The sequence below is a fragment of the Candoia aspera genome, chromosome 3, assembly GCF_035149785.1.
Source record: "Candoia aspera isolate rCanAsp1 chromosome 3, rCanAsp1.hap2, whole genome shotgun sequence".
NCBI lineage: Eukaryota > Metazoa > Chordata > Lepidosauria > Squamata > Boidae > Candoia > Candoia aspera.
Genome location: NC_086155.1, coordinates 164,949,908 through 164,963,990, shown reverse-complemented (window position 1 = coordinate 164,963,990; position 14,083 = coordinate 164,949,908).

Genomic DNA, 14,083 nt, shown 5'->3' with positions numbered 1-14,083 from the left:
AAAACATATCAGAAATGCTTTCAATAATTGCAGTAGCTTTAAATTAAGGGCATTTGTGATCATGGCACTGTATTGCACTCTTGTCTCTTAACCATTGCCATAAACTTTTAATGCCTTTATACCCAGTGCCTAATACTCCTTAAATATGCATACACTATCAGGTTTAATTATATTATAAAAAATAATGTTATCACCAAGGAAACCACAATCCATTCAACACTCCATTTCTCCAAGTACAAGTCAATTGTTAGAAGAGGGATGAAGGAGCTATTTGGTCATTCCCACAATACCTGAAAACTATTATTAACTTTATAACACTGCATCTGGATGTAAACATTACATGTGACCCTAAAGTGTTTAAGAATGTAATGTTCACGGCTTTACGATTCTTTACAACAAGCTGTATAAGGGCATGTCACTTTGGAAGGGGTAACTTTCACAGAATCTCTTCAGTTCATCTTCCAGTGAAAGCTACTTTCCACCCCCTAAAATTCTGTTAGATTCAGGATGAAAACTTTTATTGATGATGATGGAGCAACAAAACCAAATGGTAAATATATTTGAATTAGTGGAAATTCATTTATTATGAATATATATACTTAATATTAACAGAATATAGTATATAGAATTTCAAGAGGGGGAAAAAAATTAAACCAGCTTAACAGGCTTTCCAAAGCCTCATAAGGCTAACCTTTATTTCATAATTGGAGAGTATAGTAAAGGTTTACCTGTTACTCTCTGTAATGTCTTCAAGACTGCTCCTAATATTTTACATATTATTAAGGCAGATTTCTGTGAAACTGTAGGTTCCATAGAATGAAACAGAATCTGGATAAAGAAGAAATTAGACCTTAAATATAGAGTCCTGCAGCTCAATATATTCTGAAAATAATGTTGCTAAGGTTTTATACACAGTTATGTAAAACTCCTATCCTAAAGCTAATAAAGTGATTATGTGCCATGAAATTGGTATTGATTCTTAGTGACCACAAAGATAGATTTTTTTCCATGATGATCCGTCCCTAACCTGGTCCTTCAGGTCTTCCAACTGTGCACCCATTGCCATTGTAACTGAGTCCATCCACCTAGCTTCTGGTTGTCCTCTTCTTTTCCTTCTTTTCACTTTTCCCAGCATCAGAACCTTCTCCAGGAAGCAAGGTCTTCACACAATATGCCCAAAGTAGGATAATTTGAGCCTGGTCATTTGTGCCTTGAGTGAGAACTCTGGGCTGATTTGTTTGATGACCATTTGTTTGTTTCCTTGTCTGTGGTATTCTCAGGAGTCTTATCCAACATCAAAGTTCAAAAGCATCAATCTTCCTTTTATATGGCTTTTCAAAGTCCAAATTTTGCTTCCATAGAGTGTCACAAGGGAATATTGCCAGCACATTTCTGATCTTTGTAGACATAGATACATCACAACATCTAAATATCTTTTCCAAGATCTTCATGGCTGCTCTACCAACTACTAGTCTGTGGTATATTTCTTGACTGCTTGTTCCTTTACTATTGATGGTTGATCCTAAAAGACAGAAGTTATCTACCAGTTCTATATCTTCATTATCAATTCTAAGGCAGGTTGTTGTACCTGTTTAATTTTAACCCTTTTTCTTTTCCTGTCATCCTTGACTTTTATCACTAGAGCTTTCAGATTCTTTGCATTTATAACTATTAGAGTTGTGTCATCAGCAAAATGCAGGTTATTGATATTTCATTCAAACCCCTTTCCCTTAATATACTTTATATTCAGCATATAGATTAAATAAACCATGAGAAAGTATGCAGCCTTGCCTCACTCCATTTCCAATCTGGAGCCAGTCTGTTTCGCTATGTTCTGTCCATAATGTGGCTTCTTGTCCTGTATATAGATCCTGCATGAGGACATTGAGATGGATTCCCATTTTTCTAAGCACATTCCACAGCCTGATGTGATCAACACAATTGAAGGCCTTTCGATAATCAATGAAGCACATACTGACTTCTTTTTGATATTCTTTGACTTTCTCAATTATGTCTTGTGTTCTTTCTTTTTTTTAATAGTAATTTTATTAAAAATTACAATCACAACAATACACACTAATACAAACTAAAAAAAGAAAAGAAAAATAGAAAAGAAGGAAAAAAAATAAGAATATAGCAAAGAAAAGGAAAATAAATATATAAAGATAAGACTTCCCCCTTCACAACAAGTATAAACAATTTTAATAATGTATCATCTTCTCTTAAAATACAACAAATGAACAGCAGCCCTTATTCATATAATCATAAACTGAATAATTACATAATTAAATTTTAAAAAGCATACAGTTGGAAGTGCCTAAATAGGCCACTTAATGTAACTCCTTGCTTAGTGCACAAATTCAGATTAAAAAATCCCCAACAGATGACTGTCCATCTTCTGCCTGAACACTTACACCATCTCTCTGGGTAAATGGTTCTACTGTCAAACTGTTGTTAATTTGAAGCATTTATTTCCCTCAAACACTCCATCATATTGGTCTTCATGTAACTTAAAACCATTACGCTATGTTCTGCACTCCAGAAAGATGGAAAACAGGTCTTGACCTTCTTCTTTGGGACATCCTTTCAGGTACTTGAAGAGTGCGAGCACAACTCCCCTTAGCCTTCTACACTCAAGTGAAATTGGCCCAGTGCTTTTAATCTCTCTTCCCATGGGTTAGTTTCTAGTCACATGATCATTCTGACTGCACTTCTCCTAATTTGTCTGAATATTTCTTAATATGTGATCGTCTGAACTGGATGCAATATTCAATATAGGGTGTGATAAAAAATAGTAAATTAGAATTATTATTTCCTGTAATTTGAACACTATAGTTCTGTTGACTGAACCAGAATGAACTAGGTTGGTTTTGTTTTTTGTTTTGTTTTTGTTTTGCTTTTTTTAAATCATGTCACACTGCTAATTTATATTCAGTTTGTTACTGATTACTGTTCTAAGATCTCTTTCTTTTTTAAAATAAAGCTTTATTAATTTTCAAGATACAATTAAAACACAAAATACAGAATATAGAGCAGATAGAATACAAGTCTAAAAAAGAAACAAGAGAAACTAAAACAGTGCAAGAATAGACAGAAAAACATAAAAGACAGCTGACTTCTGACCTTCTCCAACACAGATATAAAAGCACATAAAAGTTTATCTCTTGCTATTAATTAAACATTTAATAACATTATTTCTCTAAAATCAAACCATTTAATCATCAAAACCCAAAATCAGAACTTCATTTTTTTCCATTACAAGCAAATAGTCCAAAAGCAGCTTCCAAATAGAAACAAATCTAGTTGCAGTATTTTCTCTTATCAATGCCATCAGCTTAGCCATTTGTGCCAGTTCTATCAACTTAATCATCCAGTCCTCCATTGACGGAATTTGTGCATCCTTCCATCTTTGGGCATACAAGAGTCTTGCTGCTGTTATCATATATAAGGACAGAGTTCCATGTTGCTTCTCAAGCTGTTGGTCCATCACACCCAAGAGAAAGAACAGCTCCGCTTTCAATTGTAAGTCCACTTAGAGAATCTTTTGAATAATAATACATATTTGATTCCAGAATTTCTTAGCTTTTCCACAAGTCCACCATAAATGATAGAAAGTTCCCCCACCCTGTTAACATTTCCCAAAAACATTGGATACCCCATTATACATTTTTGACAACTTATCAGGAGTTAAATACCAACAGTACATTATTTCACAAAAATTCTCTTTCAAATTATAATTCAGAGTAAATTTCATACCTTTGTTCCACATATTCTCCCATTGTTCAAGCATAATATTATACCCAAAATTCTTAGCCCATTTAATCATACAATCTTCATCAAATATTTAATATCTTTTTTCCTTATATGAGTCTCCTGTAAGCATATCACATCATGGTTTAATTTCTTCAAATAATGATTTTTTTTTTCCTTTTGTGTGGGGCATTTGTCCCATTCACATACCAAGTAAGGTAAGTGCAAGCCATGTTTAAGCAGACATCTGATCAAAGTTCTTAGATGTAGCACCCATGTCTATACCTTGTAGAGCAGATTCTTGGGGCCTAGTTGCAGCTACAGCTTTCTCATCTACACCCTGATCCAAACTAGATGCATATCTAGCAAGAAAGTCCTTGGCCTTATGGATGGAGGTCAATCTGAATCTTTACTGTTGGAACATAAAACTTACACCTTCCAGTCTTTCCCATCAAAAAACAATTTTATTCTTTTTCAGAATCTCTGTTAAAAAAAGGATAATATTTTTTCTTCCTCAAAATCCTTACAGGAATCTCTTTCAAAACAATTATATCCACATTGTCAATATTTAATCTTGATTCAAATTGGGTTTGCAAAACCTGGTCTCTTGTTTTCCTTCTAGCAAAATGAACCAAAATATTTCTTGGTTTATTATTTACAGCTGTATGTCTTGAGTTGATATGAAAAAACTTCATCTAATTCATCCTTCATTCTATCTTCCTCCCAATCCAATAATTTTGCCAAAGCCTGTAGGATTTTTTCAACAATATTCTCCCCTTTCACCTCAGGAACTCCTCTCAGTCTCAGACAAAAATCCATGTCCTTAAGTTCTAACAGAGCCATTTTATCAAGCTCTTTTGCTCAGTATTATCCATCTTAGTTTCTAACACTTCCACTCAATCTGTTACTTGTTTCATCTCTCCAGCAGTTTTTTCCATTTGATATTCAATCTTTTTCTCAAGTCAATACTTTCCATCATTTTCCTCAAAGTTCCCATATTTAATTTCCATGTTTTTCTCAAAGTCTATTTTCCATTTTCTTCTCAAAGGCATCAAAAGATAGGTTTAAAGGTATTAGAAATTTCATCAATCATATTTCTCATCATCTCCCCATCATCAGAACTATGATGAGTTGGTCTCCAAGAAGCCATGATTGGTTCCCTCTGGTGGTTAAAATTAGCCAATACAACCAAATCTTAAAGTCAGTGGAAAAATACTAGAGACTGAGATCATTCAAAAGTGAAAGTCTTGCCACTAGATGTGTTTATGGCAAGTATACAATTAACTCATTAAGAAAAGAGCAATAACACTCACTTTCTCATGATAGCCATGAAGTTCCGATTCCAACAGGATAGATTCATTAAATATTAAAAGGAAACAGTAAAAATACCACCAATTAAATTCAAAAATATATATAGTCCTTTGCTTCTATAAAATAGATCCACAGTTCAGCTTTCAGTTCTTTTTGCCCAAAATGTAAAAATACAAAACCAAGTTCAAATACTTAACAATTAAGCTTCAAAACTAATGTAAAAGTTACCAAGAGAAATCTCATCTCTGTGTTGGAAAAAGCCTCTTTTAAACAAAGAAAAGGCAAATAAATGGGGCTGTCAGTTTTAGAGTCCATTTAAATGGCTGCAGCGCAGCTTGGGAAGGGTTGACACTCCCACCTCCCAGCTGATCACTCACTGTTCAATCTATAAACTCCATTTACGATCTTCTGGCTATGATCAGCCATCTGGAGGACACAGGGGGTAATTCCTAGGGTTCTCCTTTATCCAGGGAACACTTTTGGGCTCCACAGAATCCTGCCTGAGCCCTAAAATGCCGTGCTGCCAGGTCTACTTGCAAAGCTAATTCACAAAGAGACGCTGTTCAAAATGCTATTTCCACCAGAAGCCTGATCTCTTTCTGAAGTAACATTAATGACTCAAGGATTCCTAATTTTTTATTTGTGCATTTGATTTCTGTTTGCTAAAGGAAGAACTTGGTATTTCCCCTCCTGTAGTTTCCAGGATTTCTCAGACACAGATATGGCCAGCTAGCTCCTTCAGAATTGGAACATAAATTTCCTCTGGTTGTAGAACCTTCATTCCACTGCGGTCATTGGCTCCACTTTTAGTGGAGCCATCTGCAGTCTGCCATTTCTTTCCCAGAAGTGTTCTTTGGTTGTTTCTAAAGTCATCTTGAACCTCTGGCCTCTCCTTTTCCATGTTCCAGGGCTCTAATCCTAGGGTCCTAAGCATTATTTTGCCAACATTTGAAATTAAGGATATCGTATAATAATTTGCACACTCTGTTAAATCATTCAGGTTGTTTGAAAACAGTGTTAGCAATGAAGAAATCACTGGATTGGCATTGACTGATACATTGTTCTCCTGCCTCATATTGGTTTCCTAAACCATACAATCCAACTACATTTTCCTCCTTAATTATTTCCAAATTTGGCATTCCAGTTTCCATTTGCAAGCAGCACATTTTGTTTGCATGTTCTGTCAATTTCAAATTGAACTTCGTCATAAAACTCCTCTTCTTCTGCATCAGCCATTGGAGCATAAACTTGAATAACTATCATATTGAAGGGTTGTCCATGAAGTCTAATTGATATTATTTGTCACTGATTACATTGTAGCCAAGTACTGTTCTTGCTATACCTTCCTAACTATAAAAGCAACACTGTTCCTTCTTTGTTTCTCATGTCCAGAGTAATAAACAGTGTGATCTTCTGACTGAAAGTCCAATCTCAGTCCATCTCAATTTGCTGATGCCTAAGATGTCAATCTATAGTTGTTTCATTTCATTTTTCACTGAATTGAGCTTTCCCACATTCATGCTTTTTATGTTCCATGTTTCCACTGTAATTCTGGGTTTACAGGTTTGGATTTTCTTTTTCTATATGGCTACCTCAGCAACTAGACATCCCAAAGGCTTTAATCTAGCCACATAAACACCACATCATAAACCACATCATAAACACATCAAGAACAAAGATCTTCAGCTTTTCCTCAGTAGCATGTTGAGTGTCATCTGACCTGAGGGGCCCACCATCCAGCCCTGTATCATCAATCATTTTATGCTTTCTATCCATGTGGTTTTGTTGGTAAAAACCCGGGAGTGGTTTACTATTGCCTTCCCCCACACAGTATGTATTGATGCCTTTGCCATTGTCATTAATGACATCTTCCTATTCTGCTGCTGCACAATATGGATGCCTGTTTCCTTACCTGGGCAGCTGGGATAACCTTCACACCTTGGTTGGCCTTGCTGGAAATATATACTTGTTGTATACATTCCTGGTCTTCTTTGTTCATCCCTCCCAGGAACATTGCCCTGCCACAGTGAGGCATCACAGCAGGTCTTGTAAGGAATAAAGTGACCGTTTTCCCATATTATTTCTGAAGTGTTAATGACGCAAGATTAAAAACTCCCCACAACAATAATTCTCACAGCCCAAAGTTATATCCTTCCATGAAAAGAAAAGGAATGTCATTCATAATTTATCATTAAGAAGGGAGGAAAAAAAAGACAGAAAAGAAGAATCCTCAAACCTTATATATAATGCAAATTGGATGCATTTATAGCAAAGCTGTACAGACAACTGGATTTAGTAGAGCATTCAGTTAATTGTTATGGCTGGGATTTTAATTTTCTTCACAGTGCAAATTATATAAGAGGCAAGCATCTGCCACCTACCATATCTCCTGTGATGTTAATTTAAATGGATTAATTTCTTTGTGTATTTTAAGCTTTTTCCCTCCCCTAGACGATGGACATTTATCAATGGTCTATGTGGTTTCTTCCATTTTATATTTTTCCTTGCCTGGATAAAACTGGTAGAGATGTAAATGTTTATTAAAAAAAAGAAAAGAAATTAGCAAGGCAATGCTATCAGTAGATGCTGTACTATCCAATTATCTGCTCATAAGAATTCCACAAAAAAATCCTTTCCCCTTCAAAAGGAAATTATCTTTCATCCTATAGAATGAACTAGTAGAAAAATCGCAGGAAAACATTCATTTGATAAAATAAGGTTCTTGCCTACTCCAGATAGCAATGTTCAAGCAGCCATCTATTCAATAAATGAATGGAGTGGATTGTACATACTTATGTACCATAGGTTTTATAAAACAAGGTTAAATAAATATATTCTGCAACTGTAAATTTATTTATGGTAACAAGCCTTTATCTGGGTTGAATTATCAGCGTACTGAACTACTGATGCTGAACTAAACAACTGCAGCATCTGATAGTGTGATCATTTCCTACAATCTGTGTTTTCTTGGGACTTTTTCTTACATTTGCTCTCATCCACATTCAGCTAAGTATATTTGTGTGTTTGTGTGTGTGTGAGAGAGAGAGAATATGAAAGAGAGACTTCTATGATGTGATTAATGTGTTATCATTCTGATTTAAAAGTTAAGGGCCTGTCAAGTTGTCAGCTTTTGTAAGCCACTTATGGAGCCACATAGAAAGTAATATGATACACTTCAGTAAGATTATTATTTATGCATTACACAAGGAACATCCTGTAAATGGACAGTGGCACTCAATTGTATTAAACATGTCCAGAAATTTTAGGCTCTGTGTGACAAAATGAGAGACTTCTGCAAGAAATTTTAAGTATACAACACTGAACTTAACCAAAAAGCAGGTGTCACTGAAATTTTAATGGGAAAAGTGTCTTGTCATTATGAACAGTTTGTATAATGGATCCATTTATAAAACTAGCAGAGACTTTCTTAAAACATGTCTGATTTGAACTTGGAGCAGCTAGGAAAACTGTATAAGTGGAACTCATGCACAACTTTCTGAGCAGAATCTGTGTCCATGATATCCCTTTCCTATACAGTTTAAATTTGCATGATACTGTAATAAAATTAGCCAAAAAAAATCTGTCCTATGATGACAGTGCCCTAACTTTCAGATGAAATATTGGTTTATGCAAGAATGGGATAGTATAACCTACAAGAATATTTCTTGCTTTCTGCTATTTCAACTTATTGTAAATTAATTGAGAGTGTCCTAATAAAGGTTTGTAACCACTGTATGACTCTCAAAAACTGCATTTCCCAGTGGCATCTGTGGGTCAGAGTGATGTAAGCAGCACTGCAGCATTATGACTCAAGCTCCGCCCCTTTTCTACCTGCATTGTGACATCGCTTGGTGCCCCCAAGGAGCGGCACTTATAGTATAACATCACAGCTCTGTTCTTAGCTTTCTAATGAAAGCAGTGAGAATCTATGGACATCGATCTCCCTCACCATGTTCTAAGGTCCTTTATAGCCTTTTCTTCTACTATCTCCACTGATTCAGTGATGCCCACTCACAGGAATATTTTCTCCAGAGGACCTGCCTGGCACTTACCTTGGTGTCATTTCAGTGGCAGGGAAAGGTCTTCTTTATTTATTTTCTCAGACTTTTTCATTGTCTGCACATGCCTCTTTTGTTACTTAATGCTCATTTTCATCATGCTCCCAGTTGAAGGGTGGTGTGTCAAAAACAATAGAAAATGGAGACTAGATTGTGAAGCGTAATTACATTTGCTTTGATATTTTGTGGAATGAATTTCTTCCACTTATGACACATTTACTGAAATCACATTTGACAAAATAAAAGCACAGCTGCCCCTACTCTGGATCAAAAACCGGCTAATTTAATACTGTATGAAAAGCCAGATGGTGTGATTTATCATCATACAAACAGCAGCATTTTATTTATTTGGATGCTGGGTGAACTTCTGAAAAAAAGGACAAATAACTTGACTATAATAAATAAAGTGAAGTGGCAATGTATACAATATTTGATTTTAGCTTGTGCGTTAGTGCTTAATATGAATAGGATAGATTTTTTCCTAAGTATAACTTAAGAACATAATTAACTTAAAAGTACTAATCTCTTGGGAAGACATGACAAACTTGTTAATATTTAATTTAATGCAATTAATATCTAATGGAAGAATGTATTCTTTAGGTTATTAGCAATAGAGGTGGAAGAGAATTTGGGAGGGCCCAATTTTCTCACGCGAATCTGACCTATACTTCCCTCAATAGTAGATGGATTGCAGGATAATTCACTTGCAAAATCAGTACTACGGTGTGAAATGTTGTCCAATGGCTGCCATCTGTCCATCAAAAAAAAAGCTGTTTTCAGAAGCCAGTCATGGCTGAAAACTGAATCTGCAAATGGAGCCCAAAGGGTTATTGTCTTGGGAAAAGGTTCAGACAGTAGATCAAAAGGGATAATCAAACAGTCTAAATTATCTGAAAATACTCACAGTAACAATAGCATAGGACAGATCCAGTATCTGCAAGAAAAGAATTAGTAAGTCTAGTCAAAGGTTGTGATTTCCAGAAAATGTTGTAAAGACTTGGAGTCAAGTCAGTTAGATTGTCACAGTAATTATGTCAGGTTTCAACTTCTGTCAAGCAAGGTATTAATACTGAAATTGCCTAGGGTCAACTAGCATGCAGCCAATATTGATCATACTAACTGTAGAAATTAGGTTATGAGTACCAATACTACTACTACCAAGTAGGCAGCTACTTCCAAGCGTTTGGTATTCCTTGCCTCTCTGGTCTTTTTTCTCTCAATGAAGTGGGACAGGTGATAAGAACAAAAGCCAACTGGGTGACTTTGGGCCAGCCATTCTCTCTCAGTCCAAACCACCTTACAGGGTTGTTGTGGGGAAAACAGGAGATAAGAGCATTATGTATGCTGCTTTGAATTATACAAAATAGAGGGATATACTGTAAATCAAATCATCATCATCATCATCATCACCATCATCATCATCCCATGAGTTTGGAAGACATGTTTATGTGTCGATTTACATCAAATGTTAAAGAAAGGGAAGTAGAGGATGGTTCCATAAGAGCTCAGTGGTATGTGTCATGAGTACTGATGGTGAGCAGGAGGGGGCCTCTATCCAGGGGGGGAAATGTGTGCGTAGTACTGAGGAATTAAGCAGCCATTCAAAGAGACACAGATTAGACCCGCCTTGACTTTTGGGGTTTATCTGTCTGGGTTTTTCCCACGCTTCTTCAGTTTGTTAGGACTGATGTCCTAACGGTCAGGAATCACGCTGAGACGAGGAATAGGTCTCTAGTGTTTATTGCTGCTACATAAGACAGAAAATCTTAGCGACAGTCCTCCCAGCACTCCCCACTGCTCTTGTTAAGTGAGGAATATGGATCATTAAGGGAGTCCCAGGCAGCTTGCAAGCAGGCCAGCAGGCAGGTAAGTGGCTGCTGCTGGTGGGGGAGTGTGCGCAAGTGGCCTGTGAGGTGCAGTGCAAGTGGGGTGTTACCAGAGGTGGCTGTTGCTGGGCAGGGGAGGGTGTGCAGGTGGCCGGCAAGGTGCAGTGCAAGTGCAATGGGGCCAGGGGTGGTTGCTGCCAGGTGGGGGAGAATGTGAGTAACTTACTGTAGTAACTTGTGACCTTCCCTGCCAACTTCCCCATTACCTTTGCTTGTGGGAAGCCAGTAAGGAAGGTCTCAAATGGTGATCATGTGACCACAAGATGCTGCAACCATCGTAAGTGTTAGCCAGTTGCCAAGCACCCAGACTGTGATCACATAATCGCGGGGGTGCTGGGATGGCTGGAACTTTGAGGAACAGTCATAAGTACACTCATTTAGTGCCATTGTAACTTTGAACAGTCACTGAACAAGTGGTCATTAAACGAGGACTACCTGTACTCCAATAGTTGTAGCAGTGATAGTATAAGCAGTATTAGCAGCAATTTGCATACATCATGACTGAAACTTCAAGATGAAGAACCACATGACTGTCTTCTCATGAGAATACGTGTAAGTAGTGACAGAGCTGGGCTATGCCAAGGAGTAGGTAGTAAGTCTGAAAGTAGGAATCAGGAATCAGAGGAGAAGGTGCTGTTCAGAAAGGAACATAAAATAAAACATAAAAGATAGAGCAGAAAGTAAGGTCTTTGGGGATTCTGGCATACACAGATTCTGGCATACACAAACATTTCCTTGTATATAGATATATACAGGCAAAAACCATTTTCTGAAGGGATTAATATTATTTGTATGGACATTAGAAGAAAAATTTGCTATCTGCAGTTAAGGTAGTACTTCTTGGAATATTTACACTGCCAAGCTACATATTCAGTAAATACTTTATGAGTAGGATTTCCCTGTATCCACATACAATTTAGGCTTCTGCGTACAGTGACAGGATGCCTCAAGATCATCAGTGCTGGGTACTCATCCCTATCATGTATGGCTTAAGTTGCATTTAGACTTATTACTTTTCTAGAAGGTGACAAGCAGAAGTGAGGAGGTTTAAATGACATGGTGCCATTAGAAGGTTTTTCACCTGCTGTTTGGAGAAGTGAAAGCTGAGATTTGTTGGAGAGTGTGAAAGTGTTCCTTGTCAGAGGAAAAGACAGACTCCATCTGTATGATAGAAGACAGAAGTATTCAAAGGATGAAAGGAAGATTCAAAGACTCCATGAAAAAGACTTGCAGCTGTTCAGAAATCTAGTGGCCAGAGATCCCAGAAAGACAGAAGAGAGAACAACCAAGCTGAAGACAGCAGAAGAAGAGCAACTGGCATGTCTCTGTCCCTGAAAAGCTGGCAGAAAAGTGAGGTGCAAAAACCTGTTTAACTGTCTCTGTTACAAGACAGTTCCCATGTATGGCAGGAAGGAATAACTGAAAACAAAACAAGTACCTTGTTAATAGAGGAGGGGGAAAAAAAGAACAAAGATAAGAAGGAAGACAAACGCAATATTTAAGAATCAGCAGAGCAATTTAGGAAAACAGAAGGGTTTTGTAAAATAAATTCCCTGTAATAACTCATGCAATACTGAACCAGTTTAGTTTATAAATAATCTGTTTGTAATAAAAGTGATTGCCCTGTCAGTTAATTTGTGCACATTGCCTATTGTTTTGCCATCCTGAAAATATTCAGACCCATGACACACACTCAGTAACAATGATATAATGTGCTGCTCTGTAACCTCTAAGTGATTTATGACCTGGTATTAAATCTGTAGTCCATAGAGCTGTGTGTGAAGAGTATCTATGTTCTATTTTGTAGGCATGGAGAAATGGAGATGAGACTGCATGCTTCGACTCTACAACTTCTCGAAAGTAATGTCCAAACTCTCTCTCTGAAATACTGTGCTTGAGTGTGTGTATATGTATGTCTGTATGTAAGAGGGGAACATTAGCATAAGGTAGGTAAAGGTAAAGGTAAAGGTTTCCCTTTACGTAAAGTCCAGTCATGTCCGACTCTAGGGGGCGGTGCTCATCTCCGTTTCAAAGCCTTGGAGCCGGCGTTGTCCATAGGACACTTCCGGGTCATGTGGCCAGCATGACTCACGGAACGCCGTTACCTTCCCGCCGAAGCGGTAGCAATTAATCTACTCACATTTGCATGTTTTCGAACTGCTTGGTGTGCAGGAGCTGGGACGAGCAACGGGAGCTCACCCTGCCGCGCGGTTTCGAACCGCCGACCTTCCGATCGACAGCTCAGCGGTTTAACCCGCAGTGCCACCGCGTCCCTAGCATAAGGTAGGCTACTGTAAATGTTTTATATCATACAGCAGCTTCATACAGATAGCACTGTGAACACATCTACCAACATGGATACTTAGCACAGGATGCCATTTTGCACCAGCACTATAGCATGCAGTGATATGGAACTCCAGGGGAAAGCATGACAGCTACATCCCACTCTCAATCTCCCCCCACTTAACAAATCTGAAATGACGCTGAGCCATGAACTGACAACATTCAGATGTTGCATTGTGGGAAGATATGGTGGCCCACTTAACCTCCAGCTACATCTGATTCTAACCACTGAGGGAAAAAAAAACATATTTGAACAAAAATTAGTTCCAAAGCAGACATGGCCAACTCCTTCTTGGCAAGTCAATTTTGAAAGGCCCTCATTACTAAAAATCCCCCCCCCTCCATTTTAAATACCCCATTCCAGAGAATGTTTGGCATCTAAGCAGACATATTTTAAACACAGAGAACATAGTGGGAATTGTGATGTGTTAACTACTGTGAAACAAGCATGAACATCTGGAAAAGCTGATGTGTTTAAAAGATTTGAAGGAAGTTTTCATATACATGCACACTGATACACATACATACACACCACATACTAATGGTTTATAGGCCAGGAATTGTGATGAAGGAGTATTAATTTACCTGAGACAGCTGTTTAAAAGCATCCTTAATTCACAGTTTATATAATGACACACTTTTTTTAAACTTGGATATATATTATGTTTTCTCCATATGATTTAGTGTTAGACTACATGCATCATTAGCTGATCTGATGAATCTCACATATAATAA